Consider the following 11,711-nt stretch of genomic DNA (forward strand, 5'->3'; position numbering starts at 1 on the left):
CTGGATCACCCAGTCACACCCGATCTTGTCAGATCTCAGAAGTATTTGGATGAGAGACCTCCAAGGACAACGGGGGTCATGAAGCCGAGGCAGGCAATGGCAAACCACATCTGAACACCTCTTGCCTGGCTGACAAGCAATCCTACAATCATAGAATCTCAGGGCTGCATGACATATATGCCTTACAAGGAAGAAATAAAAATACTAACCCTTTTTATGACCATTGGCTCCCTGGGATCAGTCTTCAAGAAGGCGCTTCTGGAGCAGTGGTGGCTCAGGGAGACGATCTTGACATCACGCCCTCCAAGGATGGTTCTTGGCCCTGACAATCGCTGCTGCTACATCTGCTGCCGCTGCCGCTGCCATTTCTCCATATCTGGTGCTCCTAACAACTTCCGCCGTCTGGATCCCACGAGGCCTTGGCAGATGGAGATACAGATGGAACCAGAAGGCCTTAAAAAACAAAACAGAGGTAACTGTGCTTCTAACCGCATCTTCTTGTGGTCCAGGAGCTTGTTGCTGTGGCAGCTGCAGACACCTCTGGGGCCAGAAGGAGAAGGTTCTTCTTCCAATTTGAAAACAAAAACCGCAAGAGTCTCTGGCATACCTCAGTCGGGATGGACAGGTCAAGAACAGAGCATTTGCCCTCGTTTAATGGCAAATGGATTTTTCTAAAGCACGGGTCCCCAACCTTTTTGAGCCTACAGGACCTGTGGAATTCTGACACAGGTTGGAGGGCACAATCACAAAATGGCTGCTGCAGGAGGAGGAGCCAACCACAAAATGGCTGCCACAGGAGACAGAGCCAAGCACAAAATGCCAGGGAGTAAAGTTATATATACCTATCAGCACTCAACATTTCACTGGATGCCTTTGAAAATAAAGAATCTATGTATTTATCATACGGCAGGTGTGTTATATAACCAGGAGATCCTAAGATTGTCCGTCAGCCAGGCAAGAGACGTTTGGAAGTGGCTGGTCTTTGCCCGCCCCCCATCATGACCCCGGTATTCCTTGAGGGCTAGCCTTCCGAGTGCTAGCCAGGGCCAGTCCTGCTTAGCTTCCAGAATCAGGGTTGCCTGGGCTCTCCAGGTCAAGTGAGCAGAATCAGAAAAGTCCTAGCCCCAAAAGCTCCAGGATCTAAGGCAGGGGGTAGTCAAACTGCGGCCCTCCAGGTATCCATGGACTACAATTCCCATGAGCCCCTGCCAGCGAATGCTGGCAGGGGCTCATGGGAATTGTAGTCCATGGATATCTGGAGGGCCGCAGTTTGACTACTCCTGATCTAAGGAGTCCCCAGAAGAGCTGAGACCGAGCTCTGCCTATTGACAAGGAGGCCCTGGCAGTAATGTCATTCCCCAGATTCAAATGAAGGAGGGAGAAAGAAAACAAATTGGTTTTAACCCCGAAGGATTAGGCAGCTGTCTAGAGAACAATTCCCTGCAGAAAGGATCCCGGAGACTTCCCTCAAACCGGATGTAACTCCAGAACGGAATCTGCAAGGGGTCCACTGACAGGAAGTGACTACTGACAGCAGGGAAGGGCAAAATGAAGCAAAAGACTGTGGTTTTCCAGAGATAACAGCCAACAAAATAAGAAACACACCTCCTGGGAGTAAAGGGGCCAGATCCTATCTGCATCAAGAAAATAGCACAAATTGGGCCACCCACAGAGAAAGTCTGCAGATAAAGAGGGAAGATGTGACTTTGCAAAAATGAAAAATGAGAGGGAAAAGAAAAATACCTTTTAAAACAGCCTGAAGAGAACTGAGTATGTACTAAGAGGCCTGGAATGATGAGAGCAGTTGAGAGTCAGTTCTCAAAGGAGGAGAATTCACCCAAGCCCTTCCAATAATCCTAAGGAGGGAGAATCAGGGATGAGGGTTTTCCAAATAGTCCCTGCCCCTGCTCAAGGCCTCAGAGCCTGTCAGAAAAACCTCCCTCCCTCCCTTTGTGTAGTGCCCTGTGCTCAGAGGGCACCGTTGGAACCTGCAGGGGAAGACCTTTCCTCCCACTTGGCCAGTGGCCACTATTTTAAGTCTCCTCCAGGGTTGTGTTGAGTGAAGACGCTGAAGTTTCAAACAGCAATGCAGCCACCCTGCTGGGAAGGCGTGTAACCCGACAACGGAAACACGGCTCTAACGGCAGGAGAATCAAGTATCTGCTCTTCTTATCTGCAAAGGAGGCCGTGTTTTACATGAAAAAAGACTTTCTAATTAATAGGCCAGCCCCTCTTGCGTTTGATAAAAAGAGGAAGGAAGAAAAGATTTGATTAACCCGGGTTTCTTTTTTCAATTTGCGGCGTTCTGCCTGAGCAAAGTGTGCAGGCAGCGATGGGAGAAGATGCTCTGTCTTTCTGGCGGGGGCCGATAACATTCTTCTCCTTGGCAAAAAAATAAAAAATTAAATAAAATAGCGCGATTCATCCATCTCCGCCGCAGAAGTGGGAATTCCGCACAGGGGCCTCAGAGCTGGAAAGGCAGTGAGGTTAATTAGCTGGCCTGATTGCATGTTAATTTAGCCGCACAAAAGGCACGGCAGGAGCCCTGGGTTCGGTTTCTTCTGGCAAGGCACTGGGCGGGGGGGGGGGGGCGTAACCGAGTTGGAAGCCTGCAGGGGGAGCCCAGGCGAGCGCTAGGAGGGAATTGCAGAACAATGAAGAACATGAACCACATAATGATCACAGGTTCCTGGACAGCCAAGTCTGAATATCCACTCCGGCCCTGCGAGCTTCCTTGGTGACCTGGAGCCTGTCACAGACTCTCATCCTGGCCTGCCTCATGGGAGTGTTGTAAGAAAATGGAAGAGTGGAGAATGGTGTCCCGAAAGCCCCTTTGACTCCCAGCTGAGGAGGTTATCACTAAATGAACAAATGCAGCTCAAGTACAGGGCCTTCAGCAAGACTTGTTGGCAGTCCCAGAGGGCAGGAGAAATGGGGCTGGGATGGGGAGCACCCGTTTGGGGTGCCAGGAAGAGGCTGAAAGGGGGCACATTCAAATGGGTAGCCATGTTGGTCTGAAGTAGCACAGTAAAATCAGAGTCCAGTAGCAGTATACTCCCACTGTCATGTAGGGAGTTCTTACTCTGACAAAGAGTGCTGGCACTCAAAACCACACCCTGAATAAATCTTTGTTGGCCTTAAAGGTGACACTGGACTCTGATTTTACTGAAAGAGGGCAGTTCTTCTTGAAGCTCATCTGGGCGTCTGGTGATCTTGAAAACTGTTGGAAGATGCAAGATCTGTGGTGCTCAGGATTCAAAGGGCTATTTATTTCTCTTTACAATAAAAACTATTTTATCCTTTGAAGCAGTCCAGTGCTGATCCCCTCTTTGCAAATATAAACACCACCAAAACAAATAACTCAGTAACTTTACAGGCTTCTTTTTCTTGCAGTTCATTCTGCTCATGGGCTGGAAGTCCTTGGATAACAGCAGTGGCCCCAAGCAGGGCAGCCCAGACCCAGGAGTGCTGCTACACTGGCCCCTTGCTTGCTGGCCCAAGCGGATTAGGGCCCAATCCGGACATGCCGGTGGGCCCCCTTCGTGCCAGCCTTTCATAGCAATGAAATCTCAGGCTCTTTCCCTGATTCTCAAGCGTTTGGGTGGAGGAAGGGATGCCTTCCTCCCTTCTTACATTTCTCAGCTCCCTGGCAAACACTGCCACTTCCCCACGGCCTGCCTCGATCACGATGCCGGGGATTACGCCTGACAGCGGAGAAATGAGCAACGCAGCAGATGCAAGAGTCTTCAAATTACCCTGGAATTATCCCCCTGCCATCTGCACCCGGGTGCCAGCCAGGATTTTAATTTGTGTGACTGTGCGCTTGGGCTTTCCATATGCAGTCGGGTGGCTGCAGCATCTGAGCCAGGCGGGTGGTGTCTTGCACCGTGCTGCCTTGCGCAGAAGTGCAATCCACGACTGTAAGTAATAAATAAATCTTATATACCACCCTGCCTTTCATCCCGGAAAGCCCCTGAAAGCCCCTTCTTGGTGGGCAAAGTTTTTTTCAGCCAACGTTTCCTCCCGTGGAGAGTTTTGGGGGGGGCAGTTGCTCAAACAATGGGAGTGGGGCAGGATTTTCATTCCTACATGGGTGGTTGACCGTGACAGCCTCTTTTTGGAGAGCTGGGCTTGATTCCCCACTCCTCCTCCATGTGCAGCCGGCCGGGTGACCTTGGGCCAGTCACGATCCCAAGATCTCTTCCCCTCTCCATCGGGGTGAGTAAAGAATTGGCCTGCCGGAACGCGCTCTGCCTCCCTTTCTCCTCTGCAGCAGTCTTCTGTTTGAGGAGGGGTCTCAGGGACCGAGCCCCCACCCATGCAGGCTTGCAAGGAAGGCCGAGGGGCCTTGCTGAGTGGCAGGTATGACAACTCACATTAGGCAGCGGCCTGTTCCTTCCCGACATTTATAGATTTCCACCTAATGCTTGAAATTAAGGTAATTGCACCCGGGGCCAATTAATTCCTCTGAACTTTGGAGGAGAGCGAGAGGCAGCTACCCAAGCTTAATGAAAACGGACGGCATCGGCTTCTGCCAGGTGGGCTGATCTCTCCCCCTTTAGCTCAGTCAGGCCGGCTGAGCCACAAGTAGGACGGCTCTTCAAAATGCGCCGCACACATCGGCAGAGATCCTGCAACTAGACTGAGTTTGCAGGCCCTCGGCTTTGCTGTGCGTCTTTTCTTCCCGGACTCAGGTGTTCAAAGCCATGGGAATGTATCTACTTGGTTAAGGGGTTTGTGTGACGCAGTGAAAAGAAAGCCCACGAGGACTTGTTTTTATGACTATAGTCTCTCTCAGACCACTGCTTTCTCTCTTTGCTCGGCGCTGCTCACAATAAAATATTTATTGATTTAATTCATTAGTGCCCCAAGGGGAACGCAAAGTGGCTTGCTTTGTTCTCCACTTCTCCATTTTATCTTCACAACAACCCTGTGAGGTAGGAGAGGCTGAGAGCATGACTGGCGGAAAGTCACCCAGACAGCTTCCATGACAGAAGGAGGATTCGAACTCAGATACTACTTCAGTACTCTCGACCACTACACATCAGAGATCAGAAGTTAAGTCGGGTCAGCCCTGGCCATTATTTGGATGGGAGAACTCTTACGGATATCCAGGGCATGACCTGGAGGCAGGCCATGGCCAACTACCTTGGAAAGTCTGTGACCTCCGAAAGCTCTTGGCAGGACCATAAATCACTTGTGGCTTGAAGGGGATTCCCCATCCCCACCTGGCCCGCAGCCCCTGGGCCTCCCAAAGCACGCTCTGGCCTCAGATCCACGGTCTGCTTTTCTGCATACTTTGGCAGTCTCATGAATATGCAAAACACCCACACCTTCTCTGCTGGTGACCTAGTTTGCTGCAATCCTGAACCTCCCCCCCCCCCCCCCCGCTTCTATATAGGACAAAGCAGAGGCCCATAAGGAATCATGGGATGGAGCGGCCATTTGCAAATCCCATTCTACAACCCCTCCCCCATATCGCCACTCAAGGATACAGTATTTGGGGAAGGGTCATGGGTCAGCAGTAGAGCACCTTCTTGTGAAGCAGAAGGTTCCCATGTTCGATCCCTAGCAGGAAGGGATGGGAAAGACCCGGAAAGACTAGCAAATTGCTGCCAGTCTGAGCAGGCAATGCAGAATGGGAGAGACCTCTGGCCTGACTCAGTACGAAGCAGCATCATGTGTCTACGGTCTGAGGGGTCTGAGCATTCTAGAATCCTAGAGTTGGAAGGGACCTCCTGGGTCATCTAGTCCAACCCCCTGCCCTATGCAGGACACTCACATCCCTATCGCTCATCCACTGTCACCTGCCACCCCTTAAGCCTTCACAGAATCAGCCTCTCCGTCAGATGGCCATCCAGCCTCTGTTTAAAAATCTCCAAGGATGGAGAACCCACCACCTCCCGAGGAAGCCTGCTCCACTGAGAAACCGCTCTGACTGCCAGGAACTTCTTCTGGAGGTTTAGACGGGATTTCTTTTGCATTAATTTCATCCCATTGGTTCTGGTCCGTCTCTCCAGGGCAAGAGAGAACAACTCTACTCCGTCCTCTACATGGCAGCCTTTTAAATACTTCAAGATGGTTATCAGATCCCCCCTCAGTCATCTCCTCTCCAGGTTTAAGAGACCAAGCTTCCCCAACCATTCTTCCTACGTCTTGGTCTCCAAACCCCTCACCATCTTTGTTACCCTCCTCTGGACACGCTCCAGCTTGTCTACATCCCTCTTCAGCCGAACCAGAGCAGCCCTCCTGCCTCCCCCCCACTATTTCTCAATAGCATGCGCCACTTGATATTTTCTGGGCATGCTCAGTCCTCATTACGGCATTTAGAATTTTTGTTGTTTTTGGTTTAGTGAACTGACTTATTTTTCTGCATATTTAGGGCACCCGCTGACCTGAAAACACCCTGGATTTGGATTTGCTGCTTTCCTGTTCATAGAGGCCTGGTCTGTGGTATTCGAAGGAGTGTCAAAACCATAACCACTGCAGGAATTCAAAGGAAAATTAAAGCACACTTCTATAAGTAAACACCATTTTATTTGCCTTTCTTGCCTGTCTCTCTTTCCCTAGCCCAAAACCCACCAGTCCTATCAGATCTCTGAAGCTAGTATTTGGAGGGGAGACCTCCAAGGATTTGGGTAGCGTTCCTCCAAGGAACACCGGGGGGGGGGTTATCACACAGAGGCAGGCAGGCAACAGCAGACCACCTCTGAACTTCCCTTGCCCGGCTGCCACACAATCCTCAGATCTCCTGGTTGCACAATACACAGGCCATACAATAGTGCAATAAAGACATCACAATTTCCTTCCTAAAGGCTTGGTGCTGTTCCCTGCTGTCGCCAAGAGAGGGCGATCAAAGCTTATCTGACGAAGTGGGTTTGCACACCAATGACTATTCCCAGAATTAAACTTTGCTGGTTTAAAGGTGCCCCTGGACTCAAACTCTGCTCTGCAACCCACCTGAACAAAGCTTATTTTTATTCGGGAAGACCAAAGCCCAGTTGTGATGCAGTCGGCAAGTCCAGATTAGGGGCACGGGGTCCCTCCAGTGTGGACTAATGTCAAGATAGACCCAGCATTGCAAGCAGCGATGGCCAGGGTGGGAGGGGGGAACACCTGTCTCCTTGCTGCAATAAACAGAGACGGGTTGGGTCCTCCCACTGGGGAGCCAGGATTGTTTATTTATTGTACATTTTGAGCCCGCCACTCTCTGGACACTCCTGGACCATTTATGCCAGGGGTAGTCAGACTGCGGCCCTCCAGATGTCCATGGACTACAATTCCCAGGAGCCCCTGCCAGCGAATGCTGGCAGGGGCTCCTGGGAATTGTAGTCCATGGACATCTGGAGGGCCGCAGTTTGACTACCCCTGATTTATGCACTGGAGGTTTCATGCCGGGCTGCAGGCTGGAGTTTTAGTCATGGCCGGTTGCCCCCCCTCTTCCTGCACCCACACGGGGGGGGGGGGCATTTGGCCTGGTGCACCTCATCTGCCCCCTATTTGTGCTCCTGCACGGGAGCTGGGGCAGTGAAGTTCCCAGGGCATAAATGGTCCTGGTGAGGTACAATATAATCACCACCCCCCAAAGATGATAAAACCTCATCCCTTAATGGAACAACAAAACTTAGATAAAAAAGGATAAAACAAGATTTGTGGTATAATCTCTCCCTCCATCCCTGCAGCCATTCACCCCCCAGGGTGGGGTACACTGGATGTTACTGCATAGCCTGAGGAGGGCCCCCCATTGTTCCTGGCTCTGTCCTCAACCAATTGTATGGCTGAAAAGATAGATAGATAGATAGATAGATAGAGAGAGAGAGAGAGAGAGAGAGAGAGAGAGAGAGAGAGAGAGAGAGAGAGAGAGAGAGAGAGACTCTCTCCACGAAGGTGCACTCAGAGAATACACACACAAACACCAATCTGTCCAGCCAGCGCCTGGCTTTGGAATGAGCTGCCCAAATGTGGGGGTTATTCTTATCCTTGGCTCTTTGTCTTTCCAGGCTTAGCCGCTCTTCTATTTAAATCCCTTTTAAAATGCTTGGGCTCTGGCCCTGGGATAGCTGGCATTCCTCCCTCCCTCCCTCCCTCTTTTGTTTCCTCCCCCTCCCCTTTTCTCCGACTGGGAAGGTGACCCACAGCCATGGCCTCCTCCGTCCCTCTGGCTCCCCCCTCTGTTTCTCCAGCTTCTCCCTTGGTCTCCTCTCGCCCCCACCCCAGAAGCAGCAGCAGGGAACCTGTTTCACCTGCAGCCACCTGCTCCTCTTCTCCCCCTGTGCCTGCCAAGGGCCTGCTCCCTTCCAGCCCGGCCTCTCCAGCATATAACGAGCTGCCTCCCAGGATAGCTCAGATGGTTGGCTAGGCCCTCCAAAGCCCCTGTGAAATTGCATCCAGCTATGGAGGGAGCCAGTCCAAAGGAACGGCTGCTGGTCAGGCGATTAAAAATTGTATTTAAGAAAAGTTACATTCACTTTTTTTATTGCAAGTGTCCATAGAAGGAAGGCTTGAAGGGAGCATGTGTGTGTGAGAACGAGACATTCAACAAAGAAACAAAGCCACGGAAACCAGATAGTGGCCTTTTCGTGCACATGGGAGGGCAGGAAAGATTATGATGGGGCCTGGCTATATGGTCCTTTCTGCAGGCCCAGATAAACACCGATCACCACTTTGGAGCTGGATAGCAAATTTCCTCCAGGCCAGACTAGACAGGGGTTCTGGTTTGGGGGGGCATTAGCACATGGCATTGGGGCCACCATGGGCAGGCAGGTAGTTGAGTGAGCTACATCCTGCAGGGGGCTGGACTAGATGACCTTAGAGGTCCCTCCAGTTCTATGATTCCATGATCTTTTGGTTAACAAAGTTTGAGTCCAGGGGCACCTTAATGACCAATAAAGTCTTTTTTTTTCAAGGTATAAGCTGAAGCATCTGAAAAAGTGTCCAGGTGCATAAAAGTTTACGTATTTTAATGATTTTGATGATATTAACAATTATTAACAATTATGTATTTTAATTTTACGTGGTTTTAAATCCTGAGCCTTCAAGGAGGGGCATCGTCATAATAATAATCGTGCCTTGGGACTCAAACCTTGTTCTGCTGCTTCAGACCAACCCAGCGACCCTCCTGAATCTATGGAGGTTAAACCGTTTGTGGCCTACGAGAGCAACATAAAAAAAAAAAAAACATTAATGGTGTCTTGAAGAGGATTCCGATGGACGGCAGGCCAGCCAATGAGCAGATTCGTTTCAGAGGTGTTTGTAATCCTGCACTGGCTTTTTCAATCCCGGAGCACACAAAAAGACTGAGGACGGCTTTCCATGTGAAGCAAATCTGGATCCCAGGAGGAATTCCAAAGGATTTATTCATTCATTGTATGACGTGTGTATCGTGCAGCCAGGAGACCTGAGCCAGGCCAGGGACCTTTGGAGGTGGTTTGCCTGCCTGATGTTCTCCCACCAGAATCCTTGGAGGTCTCCCATCCAAATACGAGCCAGAGTTAGCCCTGCTCAGCTTCCGAGATCTGGTTATCCAAGTCAGGTATTAGTTAAGAAGCCTCTCCCTCTGGAATGCTAAGGCTTGTAGGGACTTCAGCGGGCAATTTCCACACACACACACACACACACACACACACCCTCCTTCCTTCCTTCCTTCCTTCCTTCCTTCCTTCCTTCCTTCCTTCCTTCCTTCCTTCCTTCCTTCCTTCCTTCCTTCCTTCCTTCCTTCCTTCCTTCCTTCCTTCCTTCCTTCCTTCCTTCCTTCTAATGCTCAACTCGGGATGGAATTAAACGCTACAAGGAAAATGCTGCTTAATTCCAGCTTTGACTTTGGAAAGCTCTTCAAGTTGCTGCTGGACTCAAATCAACTTATCTCCAGATGGCAGGGACCAGTTCCCCCTGAAAAAATGGCAGGGTCTCCACCTGCTGAGCCCTTTCCCCTTCCTAAATGCTACCCGCCCTAGACTTTGCCCCCAAACCTCCTGGAATTTCCCAGCCAAGAGTTGGCAGCCCTGGGTGGAAGAAAGCCACCAAGCGCCTGCCAGAGATCCCATGATCGGAGGAGGAGAAGAAGATCTCTGAGGGATTGGCTTTTGCGTCAACAGTGGCCTAGGAACCAAATGGTCTATTCTGCTCCCCTCTTTGTGGGGAGGAAGGGCATGGGGAGGGGGGTCCCGCCAGAGAAGCAGCTGTCAGCTGGCGGATTCGTCCCCATCACGCGCCACCGAGACAGCTGCGAGCAAAGGATGGGACCCGAAGGGTATTGTTTTTGTCGTGGGTGTCACCTTCCGCCCCTGGTCGAAATGCCTGGGGGGAGGGGAGAGGAGACGCTCAGGGGCAAAGTGGGCAAGCTAAAAATAGCAGCAGGAGAAGACAAAGGTGGCCTGGCTCTGTCTGCCTCCACCGCCCTGATCCAGCCCTCCTCCACTTCAATAAGGGGCCATCATGGCCCTTCCCTCCCCAGGACGGTAGGACCAGCTCCTTCTGCCCTGCCAAAGCCTCCCAATGACACACGGGAGGGGGCAAAGCGCTGCTGCGGCTCTCTCCTTTGCCCTCACTGCGGCCCAGTGAAGTGGTGAAGGTGGTTGTTCCAGGATGCCCCCTTCCGTGGAAACATCCTGGGTTCCTGGGCAGCCCATGGCCAGAGGGATGAGCGACCCAGTTGGCTGCTTGGGTGGCTGGCCGGGGCCCAGGGAATCAGGCCAGTTCTTGCCACTCCTGGGCATCCCACTCGGGATACCGGACAAGCTGGCCATTGGTGGTAGAGAAAGTACGCTTCAGAATAAGCTTCTTTCTCTTCGTTCGACTGCAATCGGAATGTGAACGAGGTCTACATGGCAAAATGTTTGTCTTTTCTTGCAATGGACTTTAGGGAGATTTATTTACTGCACTCAGTCTCACGCTTCTATGACTGGCCAGACAGTGCTAGATTCACCCAATAGCCCAGGGTTCAAATCCCTGCCTTGCCATGGAAGCTTGCTGGGTGACCTTGGGCGAGTAACACGCTCTTGGCCTGACCCACCTCACAGGGTAGCTGGGTGGATAAAACGGAAGAGAGGACAGTTATGGGAGCTCCCTTGATTTCCCAGTTGATGAAGTAAATACAGAATTAAATCCTGCATGTTTCTCAAATGCTCCTTGAAATAACACATGGGAAATTTTGTAAAGTGACCAGATTTTAACATTGGTAAAGCGGGACACCACTGACTTGATTTGGTCTATATGGAGCAACAAACATTTTCATAAAACGCATAGAATGCAAAAATAGTATTGCAATATATATTTTTAATTTCAACCTAAGTACAATTTGCTAGGTGCCCCCAGATGTCCCTCCAAAAGTGGGACAATCTGGTCACCGTAGACATTTGTGGAAGCCCTTGGAGACCACCCGGCACACCAGAGAGGTATCTTGACCATAGCCCACCCACCGACGTCAGGGAACATCTGAAGAATACTCATCAAAGAAACGCCCAGTTTTATTTCCCCCATAGGTCTAACTGGAAGCCAGTCCTATGGGGGGAGGGGCTCTCTTAAGATCCAGGCTCTGAAAAGCAAGATGGCGGTTTTCAGCATCAGGGGTAGTCAACCTGTGGTCCTCCACGTGTCCATGGACTACAATTCCCATGAGCCCCTGCCAGAGTTTGCTGGCAAGGGCTCATAGGAATTGTAGTCCATGGACATCTGGAGGACAACAGGTTGACTTACCCCTGCTCCACCTGGCC

Source organism: Paroedura picta, chromosome 13 (genome assembly GCF_049243985.1).
Source record: "Paroedura picta isolate Pp20150507F chromosome 13, Ppicta_v3.0, whole genome shotgun sequence".
Classification (NCBI taxonomy): domain Eukaryota; kingdom Metazoa; phylum Chordata; class Lepidosauria; order Squamata; family Gekkonidae; genus Paroedura; species Paroedura picta.